This window comes from Pseudorasbora parva, chromosome 14, assembly GCF_024679245.1.
Source record: "Pseudorasbora parva isolate DD20220531a chromosome 14, ASM2467924v1, whole genome shotgun sequence".
Lineage (NCBI taxonomy): Eukaryota > Metazoa > Chordata > Actinopteri > Cypriniformes > Gobionidae > Pseudorasbora > Pseudorasbora parva.
Genome location: NC_090185.1, coordinates 11,533,519 through 11,547,025, shown reverse-complemented (window position 1 = coordinate 11,547,025; position 13,507 = coordinate 11,533,519). Strand labels below are relative to the sequence as shown.

General features: G+C 36.1%; 1 long non-coding RNA gene across 1 annotated transcript; it reads right to left on the bottom strand.

The window, feature by feature from the left end:
* Window positions 1-4,217: 4,217 nt before the first annotated feature.
* LOC137039527 (uncharacterized) lies at window positions 4,218-5,160 on the bottom strand. Its single transcript, XR_010897683.1, has 3 exons — window positions 5,101-5,160; window positions 4,616-4,930; window positions 4,218-4,334 (listed from the first exon to the last, which is right to left on the bottom strand). It is a non-coding gene; the product is annotated as an uncharacterized lncRNA (long non-coding RNA).
* Between the last annotated feature and the right edge of the window lie 8,347 nt (window positions 5,161-13,507).

Here is a 13,507-nt window from a genome sequence, read left to right as displayed (position 1 = left end):
TATCACATATTAAGTTGAAATAAAATACAATAAGTTGCAATTAAGAGTGATTTTTTGGAACAACTTAAGTGGTACTTAAATACAACTTTATATGTACTTTCATAATCACTTCTAGTGTATTAAAATTGTAATTAAAGTGCACTGCTCAATGTACTGACATCCATTCTACTTAGTCTTAAAAACAAGCAATTAATATGAACTAAAATATACCTTAACGTAATTTACATGTACACTCTAATATAATGAAATACGTTCATAATTAATTTTTTCAAATAATACAGCTGCAATTTCGTATAATATACACATCCAAATTTAAATCCTCTACATTTATTGAAAAAACAATCTGTAAAACAAATATACAAAAAAAACTTTTTTTTGATACCCAAGAAAAACCCAAAAAACTATTTACACAAACACAAATTCATTTAGAAAGAGTCTGGAGGACAATGAGGATTATATGCATTATTATATATCTCCCTCATTCAAAGGTACCTAAATCTACCCGTCACAGAAAATTACCTCACACAACAGATGAATAAATACAAACAAATGGAAAGAAAATAATCGTTTCATGTACAACACTAAGATTCAAAACTTTGGGTAACATTTAATTAGTTAACTACTTAATTTAACATGAACTTAGAATGAATAATAATATAAACATTTATTTATCTTAGTTAATGTTAATTTCAACATTTACTAATTAGGGGTGTAACGGCACATGAATTCATACCGAACCGGTTCGGTACAGGACTTCCGGTACAGTGCACGTGTGTACCGAGCGGTACGAATGCAATCTTTAACAGTTAACAGACGGCTTGTTTAATGAGTGGAACACACTTCAATACAAGTTTTCATAAGAACATATGTATTCTGTCAATTTTATCATGAAATTCAAGTGATGCCATATTGATGCTCTTTAATGTGACATGACAGATCACTGTAAAGACACATCAGTTCAAGCAGCACTGCGGCACGAGTGAATGTGATCACCTTGTCATAGTCAAAGAATAAACATGAATTAACATCAGAAGGTATGTTAAGGATACATTAGGGCTGGGCGATATGACGAAATATATCGTCTGGACAATAGAAAATGTCTATCGTTTTATATAAGGCTCTATCGCTTACGCCACAATAAGGCGTTTATGGCAGAATTTTACGTCAAGATGCACCTCACGCCACGGCATGCCCATGCACGCTGCAATACATAAACAAACATGGAGGAAGACGGTAGTAGACGCGGTTCAGACCAGGGTAATTCTCAGAGTAATTATGCCAGAATAGTGGCATAAGCGCTCAAAACAAACTTCAGACACAGACGCTGCAACGGGCTTTTACGTGTGGCACACTATAGCCATATATTGAAATATTTTAATGGCAGGTGTAGGGATGGCGAAAACTAAACATTTTCTTGACCGACCACCGAGCCTCATTAGCCGGTTGAAACCGGTTAACCGATTAGTTTAAAATATGCTGCGCTATTTGAAATAACAGCCGCGAGCCGCGCTCCCTCTGTCTCTCTCTCGCTCTCTCACTCACACACACACGCGCTGCCGCCTCCCTTCCACTCACGTCACTTTTTTAAATCCCCCACAGCGCGAAACACGAGTCCAGCAAACGCGCCGCAGAGGAGCTTGTTTGTAATCAGAGGACAATGGCTCATTAGTTTCGAAATGGTTTGGGTACAAGGTGATCGCGTTGTAAATAAAGGCGTTTGTCCAGCGTTTTGAGCTCATTTGAATCATTGCCGCGGCTCATTTAAGAAAATGACAGCTCCGAAGAGACGCTACTTTAGTTCGAGGTAGTGCTAACCAGTGTTGGGTGTAACTAGTTACTAAGTAATTAGTTACTGTAATTTAATTACTTTTCCCATGAAAAAGTAAAGTAAGGGATTACTCTTATTTTTTCTGTAATTTAATTACAGTTACTTCTGATGTAATTGAACTAAATACTAAATATAATTATACATAATTCAACAGTGGAATTAACATCAAAATTTAAAGTCTAACTTTAAAATACATGTTTTTATGTATCCTTCTCACATTTGTAATACTCTGGTCTGTTAATAAGAGTAATTTATGTAGTTTTATATTATGTATTTAAATGAATTAAAAGTACCGTTTCATGTCTATCCTTGAATTGCTTGACTTGAGGTTGATATAGGATTTAGAAAGTAATTAAAAAGTAATTAGTAATAAGTAATTAAATACTTTTTGGAGAGAGTAATTTGTACAGTAATCTAATTACACTATTGAAGATGTAATTAGTAACTAGTAATTAATTACTTTTTTGGAGTAACTTACCCAACACTGGTGCTAACAATAATAAAGAAAGACGATCAACACCTTATGTGTTACCACTGAAATGTAGATGTAATATATTTCCAAATGTAAGCCCATCTTAAGCGAAATGCACACTTCATACTATCGTCTGCCCTGGTTCTAACCTCGAGTGTTTACTTTTTGCAAACCTTGTGAGCGCGCAAACCCAAACGCTGTGACCTCGCGGCAAATGTTTTTATTGGTTTATTAAGTACAAACAGGCGAGTTATGAAAAATTGAGTGCGAGGGATATGTTCAATCACACAAAAAGATTTTGGAAAGAGAGAGCTAACTGTAGTAGCGTTTAGTCCACTGTCTATAATAGACTAATTTAGAGATCACTTTTTTATTTATTTTAACCGACAACTTTGATCGGTTAACGTTGATACGGTCAGCCATCGGTCAAACGGTCATCGGTTAACATCCCTAGGCAGGTGTTAACTTTACTAACAGTCTTGCTTTAAAAAAAAGGTTCTAAATAAAATAAAAATGTAGTCCATACTACCTTTATTTGTTTTGTATATCATTTCAAACTTCATTTCCACATTGCAATTTTGTATAGACTATTCATAAACTGAATTAACAGAAAAATTGCTATATCGTTATGTATATCGTTATCGGGATATCAAATGAGCTATATCGGGATATGAAATTTTGGCCATATCGCCCAGCCCTAGGATACATTACAACTTACTAAAACGTATCACATTGTGTAATCGTTCAGTGTTTCAAAAGCAGAAAGACGTCGATAAAACACGAGAGAGATGAACTCTTTCACTAAATGTATGCAATATATTAGCCTATATATTCATCATATTCTACTTAACCTGAAAACCTGAAAAAAATCTAACCTATAAGTAGATTTATAAGTTAATGCATGAGAAGTTTACACGTTTGCATACAATGCAAGTGCAAGTAAGGCCTCCCTGTATATAGTCTACACTATACAGCATTCTTTGTCGTTTGATTAAACAGAAACAACAAGGCAATTATATATTACATTCTGAATCAAATTACAATCTTTGTGTGCCCTTTGTTAGAGTTAAGCTTGGTGAAACATCCTTCAAATATGTCGCAGCCTCAGATTGGAATTTGCTCCAGACTGAGTTGAAGCTAAAAGATCTGGTGACATTTAGTCATTTTAAAATTTGACTACATCATTTTGAGAGTAAATTAATGGTGTGTAATTGTTTTTGACTGGTTGTATGTTTTATGTTTTTTATGTGACTTTTTATGTATAACTGTACATGCAAACAGAGCTGCCCATCTTGGCCAGGACAGGACATTTTAATCTCAGTGAGTTTTTCTCCTGGTTAAATAAAGGTAATAATAATAATAATTAGTAGAGATATTTTTTATATTATATTTTTAATTCTTTAAGAAACCTTTAGTTTAGGACAATTACAATGTGTTCAATATTTAGTGTTCCTCCCCGAACTGTCAGCTTTGTGTACTGTTACACCCCTATTATTAATGCAATCTTAAAATCAAAAGGTGTATATGTTAATTATTTAATGCATTGTTAACTTGCATGAACAATGACTATAAATTTAATTAACTAGCTTTTAACTATAATTTATTAAGCAAGGTCAACAACTATTAATAAACACTGTAAACAATTAAATAAAATAAATAAATAAATAAATAAAAAATCACTGTTAGATCATGTTGGCCAATACATTAAATAACGTTAACAAATTAGATCTTATTGTAAAGTGTTACTAAACTTATAAGCTCTTAAACCTTTACTAGCACCAAAATTAGGACCAAAAGGTTTATTCTAAAATCTTAGTCCAGCATTACAGTGAAAGAAAAAAGAAAAAGAAAAAAAAAAGAACTCCAAAGGCACACAAAATTGTTTGTCACCAACTATTTTCAAGTTGTTTGGAAAGTGCTGTTTATGTTAATGTCCCAGAAGCTCTCCATCAATAGGAAACTGGCGCACCATCTCTCCACAGTAGATGTGAATGGACATGTTCCAAAGAGGCAGAAAAGCAAAAAAATATATACCTTGAGGAAAGAAAAAGAAAACGCAAAGAAAAAACTTGTTTATAAAACAGATCTATCCATTATTATAATTGTCTCAATTAAATTAAAACGATAGATGTACAGTTGTGCTCCAAAGTTTATATTCACACAGCAGTATCTGTATGAAAAAAAAAGAAAAAAAAAAGAAATCATAATGAGCATGTTGTCTCTTTTTTATCTAGTACTGCCCTGATGAAGCAGTTTATTCTGCGCGGTGTGTGTAAGCTTTTGACCACAACTGCATCCCCTATGTGATGAATTACCTCAGTCGTCAGGGTAGAATGATTGGAGAGGTTCCTTCACGTATCCCACTGAGCACATCATCTTCACTGACACTGGACTTTAAAAATAGAGAACATTTTAATAATGGTTTTTATTCCTACTTTACAGGGAATTAAACATAACTTAAATATAGATAAATAACCCAAGACCAATGTAAATTGAGAAAAGTATTCTTGCATTTTTCCTCATCTTGCCTTGCAAGTTTCAGCTTACCGCACCATCTCCATGAAGGATGTTCCTGTATTTACCACGCCTGGCACAGCAATGCTGCGGCTCCTTTCCTTTGGGTGTGTGGCCTGTAAAATATATAATGATTAGGGGATCTGTAAATGCACAAGTGGGAATGTATTACTTACAAATGGACAAGATACAAAGCATTAAAAAGCTAAAGACTTGATAGCAATGTTTTAGCTTGTGTGATCAGTGTCATGGCTGGGCATAAATTCATAATTAACATTAACTTGACCTCATCAAGATGGCTCCGTGATTCCACACAGCTTGCACTGGATCTCCAATAACAAATCTGTATTGATCCTACAAAATAAAATAAAAAATAAGCACAAAATATTAAAAACACAAATAGTACTTTAACATCTTACTCTCCAAATGCAAAAAGAAAAGAACATATTAAAATCATTATTTCATTACTGGTTGTTGTTATACGTTACGTTAATATATGGAATAAATGTATATAACGTTAAATGTCTTCTGTCCATTTAAAAAGTAGGAGTTCGATTAAAATATTGTATTTACAACAGGCAGATTCATTGAACATGCCCACACCGGCGATCACATTCCGATTTAAGAAATGATTATAATGCAATCTTAGATACATGATAGGAAACATGATTAATTCACCTCCCGAGTCCCCTATCTGCGATTAAACTAAATAACTGCACCGTAATAGAGAGCTACCATGTTACGGTGAAAATGTAAAATCAAGAGAGCTTATATCAAGATATACTTACTTGACTCGTTATTTGTAGCATATAACGTCTCATCTGTAATGATCCGAACGGTGCGCTCCTCTGGCAGACCGCGCATTTTTCAAAATCATGACGTAGTATTTTTGGCTCATGCGCATTGAAATATTAAGTATAAATATAAAATAAGATATTTTGTTCATTAAATGTTGATTATAAATGACGTATTAATTATCCGTTTCTCTTCAGGTTGTTCTAACACACTGTGTAGTTGGACTGTATTTCAGAGAACTTGACTCATTCACCTAAAAGTCAATCATGTTTAGAGTCTGATTAAAATTAAATGTAGCCTATTTTAACTGAAATGTAATGCAAATTAATTTGGTTTAGATTTGTTCAACTTTTTCTTGCAATTAATGCAATTAAATGTGTGTTTAATCGCCATACAACAACATAATATTTAAAGTAGGTTATTCTGTACACAGATGTAAAGTAGCCTACAGTACATTAGACAACTCCTCTCATAAAGATTGACAATGTCAAATTATGTAGAAAACTGACACTTGTAGTTGAGTTCATAGGAGCTAGTTATAACATTTCAACAGTATGTTGTACTGGAGTGTAAGCGAGTGAAATTTTGAAGAAAAATAAATTAACCAATGTAAATTTGGACAACTCATTTTTTTTTAAATCATTTATTTTCCATGTGCTTTGTCATTAGTAAAATAAGTGCACTTTTTTTACAAGGGCATACTGTGAGTCTCAAACACCATTGCCTCCTACTTCTCATGTAAATCTCGTAAATCAAAAACACCACGGGAAAAAAGTGCTTCTCAACATAAACCCAACCGTGACGCAAGAGTTGGGGATCATTTATTTGCACGCCCCCAACATTTGCATCTGTCCAAACATGTTCATTGTCAGGCGGAACTGCTGGAGCCGAATCATCAAACGACACTCGAGGATAGCAAAAACGGCAGCTCGGACACACATTATGATCCAGGCTGTGTCAACAGTCATGGGTGAGGTTTATTATAATCCGATACCACAAGAATTCAATTCAAAATCGTTCGTTTGTTCGGCCCATTTCAAGCAAGCTTCGCTCGGCGTCGTAAACTGAAGAAAGGGGCAACTGTATTCCTTCAAGCAGTAAGTAGTGATTTATCCACTTATTGGCTAGCTGTTTAAAGCTACACTGTGTGATATTTTCCATATGACCATTCAGAGAATAATAGTTTCTGCTCCTCTCAATTTCGATTTCGTTTCAACTCCTACGGTGGCCGATTTAGTCATGGCTTCCAGTTCGACCTCTTCGGTGAGTGTTGCTTCAAGTGGTGAGGTTACTTTTGAAAACTATTATAATTTAATTTGCCAAATGATCTATGATCAATTTAATCTATGTAAAATGAAGAATAGTTTTACGTTTTCGTTTTTTTTTTACCATTTCATTGCTAACATCAGCTATCAGGTTCCCAGACGAATGCAAGCTAATCTTAGTAAAGTAACTTTTATCAGTGCTATCGTTATTCTGTATATTGTACGACATCACTAGCGTAAGGCAAACAAATTATAATGCAATTAAAATATTAATCTCATGTTATCCGTCATAGAACACGGATTTATGTTACAAGGTAAACAATACTTTTCATCATTGACGCGAGGAAAACTATCCTAGACGTCGTTCTAGTGTTATATGCTCAGCACACCATGATAATTAGCCAAGCAACAATAAAACTTCCAATATACACAAATAGGCTGAATTAATATTACCTGTCGAGAAGAAAGCAGGCAACGTCGGCGTTCTTTTTAAAATCGTTGCTCCTCATGAGCTCTTTCCATCTTGGAAAGGCCACTCCAATATTTGCTTTTGTCTTGTTGATTTGCCCGTTTCGTTGCCGTCTTAATTCTCTTTTCTGCTTCCTTGGCGACTCTGATACATATCCCAAAATATTACTAGGTCCCCAACCCGGGTCGAATTCGGTAATCAATAGGGCTTAGGCGTCATGACGTCATTACTTGGCGTGGCGGCCATGTTGATGGCATCCTTTACTGCTACTCGGACTACTGCGCACTGTTTATAGACGTACTCCCTCTCAGTCGTGTGTCTTAATTTGATTATTTTGGCGTTATTTCAACTATGGTAAACCGTTGCTGCATTTTGGGGTGTAACAGCGCAACACCTAATCACCATGGGAAATGTCGAAAATGGATTAACTTTCCACCGCTTTTATGCTTGGACGCGCAACCACGGACAAGAATAACAGTACGATGTGCAAAAAGCAAGAATTGTCACACAATCAGATGTTTTTTAGTGTTTATTTGCAAGTAGTGCAACCTGAGAACACAGAAATGTGGAATGCTTCAAGGTAAAAGGTTACAAATAAAAAATGAACACAGAAAATGGAGTGCAAGTTGTTGCACTTTATATAACGGAGTGCACTTTATATAACAATAACAAATACACTTTTAAAAAAATAAATCCTTTCAATACTATATAAGCAAATAAATAGATATCTATAAAATAACAAAAGACACAGAAAATGGAGGAAGTGCAAATTATAAATATAGTAAACAATAACATTGCAATAACAAATAAAAACGGAGGCAGTGCAATTTCTTATATAATAATAAAATATATGTTTCTGTTAGACTTTATTTCGATAGTCCACTTTAAACATTCTACTAACTATGTACGTTTTCAACAGCATGTCATCTAACACTAATTAGAGTATTAGTAGACTGGTAGGTTATGGTTATGTGTTGGGGTTCGGGTTAGTAGAATAAGTTGAATTGTAGTGTTAGGGATTAACAGCTTATGACCCAGGACCAGTAGTGAAGAAATGAAGACAGAGTCAGGATTGCAATTAAATAAAAGAAAAATTTACTTAAGAATAGTTTGCAGTTTCAAAAGCAGAAGCCAGCTTCAAGTCTCACAAGGAGTTCGTAGGCCGCGCTCCCTCTCTCACCGTCTCGTTGCCTCGCCCTATCGTACATACAATTGTCCCAAAAGTTATACCATTTTCAAGGTCTCATACACGTCATTACTGCAATGTGGATGGTTCTGATTGGCTCAGAGACAATGCACAGTCCTGGTAAATTTCCACCCAAGTCAGTTAATCTGATGCACGTTTCCACTGACGTGTCACTTGTTGACGCTTTCACCCCAGAATCAGGCCCGTAGTGACCTTCCAGATCTGGAGCAGGCGCCAGCTTGCCCAAAACAACAAGTCCACCCATCTCTTAGGGTGCCCATTGTACACCATTCTGATCTGTAACATAGAATATTGCGCACATACAGATACACAGTCTCTCCAAGGTTGGAGCTGATTAAGCTCCAGTTCTATCTAGTTCTTACCAAAACATACTGATAACATGTGCTTTCCTTTAGTGAGAGGAACACACAATAGTACAGGCAATATTCATCTTGAGTCTTTAGTGTTTCAGTAAAAGGAAAAATAAAAGGAATAAAACATAATAAATTAAATGAAAGACAAATCCATATTTCATATCTGGAAGCCGGGCTAAGTGAGCAAATGCTGTTACTACACTCCTGACATGTTAGGGGTGTGTGATACCTCAAATCCAAACACACGACCTTGTTGCCAGTGTTTAGTGACACATCACACATCTCTAGGCCAGACCCTCAGTCACTCCTCAGAGACCAAATACACACTTTAGAAAACAAGAAACTAAAACAAAATCATAACTGGATAGAATCATTATAATAATATAGGATAAATATTGATTAAAGTTTTGATTATGAAGTTAATTAGGATATAAATATATACAGGTATATTGAAGCGGCAGTGGATTTCAGAATTCCCCCCTTCAGTAGTTGCAAAGTTACTTATAGTCAGTAGAATGTCTGTTGGGGACCAACAAAATAAAGTTTTCGTCGTCGTCGGTGCTCCGCTCTTTCCTTGGAAATTCATGTGCATCCAAAACTTTAATAGTTCCGATTTTGTGTCTATAGCGGTCCCTGCCTTTCCTATTTAACGTATCCCGGTAAATTCCACATCCCTTTCGGGAAAACATTAACATGTTTTTTCTTTCTCCCAACTCTGCTTCTCCTCATTCGACTTGCTGTATGTTTACATTCGCGATGCCATCAACATGGCCGCAATGTCCCAGAATGCAACGCGGCGCCCAAGCCCTATTCCGGGACGTGGTTGCTTTCACACAGAAGGCGACCCGGCAATGTTCCGGGAATATTGCGGGTTCGACGTGCAGTGTGAAAGGGGCTTAAGAGTGATCCTCAGTCATCAAATAGCAGCCTCAAGCAATCCTCCTCTTCACATTCGACACAGTGCCATCGAGTGTAAAAATGCGAAAAGGGAAGCTTGAATTTACGGGTATGTCCCTCCATGGCAAATGTACTTTCAAGATGGAGGAGCAACATGGCGACCGCCATCCGAACCCTCACCCGTATGTATTTTCAATGATATATTATAAAATTACGAGAATACATTATTACTTGAAAGAAGTAAATATACATTAATGAGCACATATATTTTTGAAAGAACTAAGTGGTTTTAGCTAAGAATAAACTAGAAAAGTTACACAGTGTAGCTTTAAAGATATCTTTTCTTGGTGTATGGTGGGTGTGGCTTTCAGCCATTTGGACTTTCTTCCATTCAAGTCTATAGGCCTTGATCAATGCAAATTCTTATTGTGAACTGGCGTTTACATTTGAAAGAGTTTTAATGGTTCTGGGTATGTATCTGGTTCTGGGTATTTAAGGAAATGTTGCAAAGAGCTCAGGGCTCGATACTGTATTCAGGTCAGCTCGTAATGCTGGAAGTTTAACTTGATAAGTCGGGTATACATCTCATTCTTTACCTCAGAGTATTTGATGTTATGTTTGGATTACCTTTGAATTGATTATGTATTTGGCGTTTTACATTTACCTGACTGTTAATAAATTGTTACACTTTGATTGATTCTGACTTACTCTGGAATTATTCAGGTTACGAACGGACATAATTTCAACAAAGGGTTAAATGGAATAATTAAATGTGTACGTAAACTATTAAATATAAATGACCAAATAACCAATTGGCCTTCGAACCTAAATTATGATTAAATGGAGTCAGATTAAGAAGAATTGGAACAAAATCCTTTATGCCCAACTGAAAACACAGAACGCGCGGCGACCTTCACCCGCCATCGTTAGCCTCCATTGGGACGATTTGGTCGGGCTTACAACTGTAATCTGAGTTTGTCGATTTTTTTTGTTTATCAGAAATAAATGAAGCTAACGTTGAACCGTTTGTAGAGTGATCATTGTGTGTCTGCATTCTGGCTGATTTCATGCACCTAACTTTAACATTTTAGGATTCAACATTCAGCCTTTACACTGAAATAAAATGTCATGGAAACAATTTTCTCAGAATTTTACGGAGCCCCGGCCTAAAGAGACGTGGTGGTAGAAAAAAATTAGGATGAGAATGAAAGTAATTTTTCAAAAATGTTGCATTCCCTCGAGAAACTGCATTCCCAAGCAAAACTTTTTTGCAAAAAGATATTTGTGAGGGAACACAGAAAATGTTTCAAACAGATTTATCAATGGCGCTGTGTGCTACTGATCAACCACTGTATGTCAATGTATTCATACATCGCAATGACACCAAAACATCTGATACAAAGAATGAAGATAAAACAGACTTATTCTCTGACAGGATATATGTGAACAAATGCAAAAGTGTGAGGTATTGTCCCAAATGAGCTCTAACATCAATTCCAGTAGATACAGTATGTGATCACCGTTTTTGGACATTTTCATACACCGTATCCGTATCTGTTTTCTGTAAGGAAACAAACTCATTCAGGAACCTGCTGATGCGACAGTTTAACAAAGTGAATGCTGCAGACCAACCGTCACAAGAAGACCTGAAACACACCGAAGCCCATTAGACTCCATTCTACATAAATAAATAAGAAAAACTTTGGGTGTCTTCTCGCCTTTTTTTTCAGGCGAGGCAAGGCGCATCTCAAACAAGCCTGGTAATTGCCTGAACGCGTCATCTCTAATCAAACACACCTGAACAGCTCATCAGGTCTTCAAGATTAAGCTATTTAAATCTTCAGGCCCGTGACTTTCATCAGGGTTTCATTTGTGCAAGACCTCCTTGGATGTTTAAAACGCGTTTTAGCTTTTAAATACTCTTAAATTCAGCGCGTTTTTCAGCAGAGTTCGCCGTGAGGTCGCTGGTTGAGAAGATGGCGGCTCGAATGTTCTGCTCGTTGATAGTTTTATTGTGTTACTCTGTGTGCTTCTGCTCAACAGCTCCTGAAGGTAAGGAAGAGTAGAAACAGGTGAGGTGTTTTAACCTTAAGGACAGTTCACCCAAGAATGAAAATCAGCTCATGATTTATCACTCTCAGCTCCTCATCCTAGGTGTGTATGACGTTCTTATTTCAGACGAATTGCAATCATCTGTGGTATGTTACACTGAAGCATTATAATGGCACTGACTTTAGGTTTTTTTGTTATTGGTTTTTTTTATTTTAATGTCCTTAAAAGTGCATCTATCATTATAAAACTGACTTGGGTCATTTTTGAAGCTGGGTTGAGCAGTGCCATTATAAAGCTTCAAGCCAGAACATTTTTAATATATTTGTTCTTTCAGGCAAATAAATGTCATACAGGATGATTTGAGGGTGAGTAAATCATGGGCTATTTGGTTTTTGGGTGAATGGTCCCTTTAATTGTATTACACTGCCTGAAGAAATATGTAAATGAGTAGCAAACCTAAACATAATGACTTTAAGTAGGCCAGCATTAATGTTCATTGGCTGATGGTACAGTATTTAAATGTTTTATTTTTTTTTAAGTTCTAAGTCAAGTTATTGGTTTATTTCTCTTTCTGTTGTACAAAAGCACAGTGAAGATTACTCACACAGTGTATCAGGAAAGTATTCGCAGCACTTAACTCTATCCATATTTTGTTACAACTTTATTTCAAAATGAATTCATTTAATTTCCCTCGCTTCTAAAAAGTGAAGCGCTGTGAATGCTCTTTATACACACAGCATTTATTTTAATCAAGAGGTTTATACATTTTTGGTCAAGATCTTGTACTGATAATGCAAGAGTCCAGCACTCTGTCAGTCTCCTCCAGCACATCCCAAAGACTTTCAGTGACTGTGAGATCTGGACTCAGAGGTGCCGATTCATGTGACAATGATCCTTCACTCCTCAACTATTCACAGTTTGAGTCTGAATCTTGACTGTCATCCTGGAATATGACCTTGTCTTACATGGTGGTTTAAGAAATTAAAAGCTACGCATTCCATAAGTTGGGGTTGAAAGAACTGTTGCATAGCATGATCGAAACATAATCACTGCAATAATGATCTAATCAGTATCTCAGCATTTGCCAATCTAAATCCAAGCAGTGAGTTTTGTGTGACCTGTATGTGACGGTCGACAGAATGTCTTAAAGGACCATTAAAATGAAGTGGTCGTGGCTGTTTTATTGTAAATGCTGAGTCCTTCATCATTCAGTGATTATGCTGTTATACAAACACACCACAGAGAAACCAAAGCCAGGAGTGTGTCCAAAAATCAAACCTGGAGTAGTAGGAGTGTGTGCGGAGTTGTGTTCCTGTGACAGCGACTGTTCAAAAGCGGAGAAATGCTGCAGCAACGGATGTGGACATCAGTGTACAGCTCCATATGAAGGTATGTAATACTGATGCATGGGTCAGGTGAAAACATAAATAATGTCTTAAATTATGTTTTGAATGGTTTTTAATAGAGATTAAAAATACCTCAATGTTGGGATTGTGCTCATTGTACCTTATTTTGCCAGCATGGGGCACGTGTATGTTTAAATGCTGAGTCATTCATCATTCAGTGATTATGCTGTTATACAAACACATGACAGAGAAGCCAAAGCCAGGAGTGTGTCCAAAAAACAAACCTGGAGTAGACGGAGTGTGTGCGGA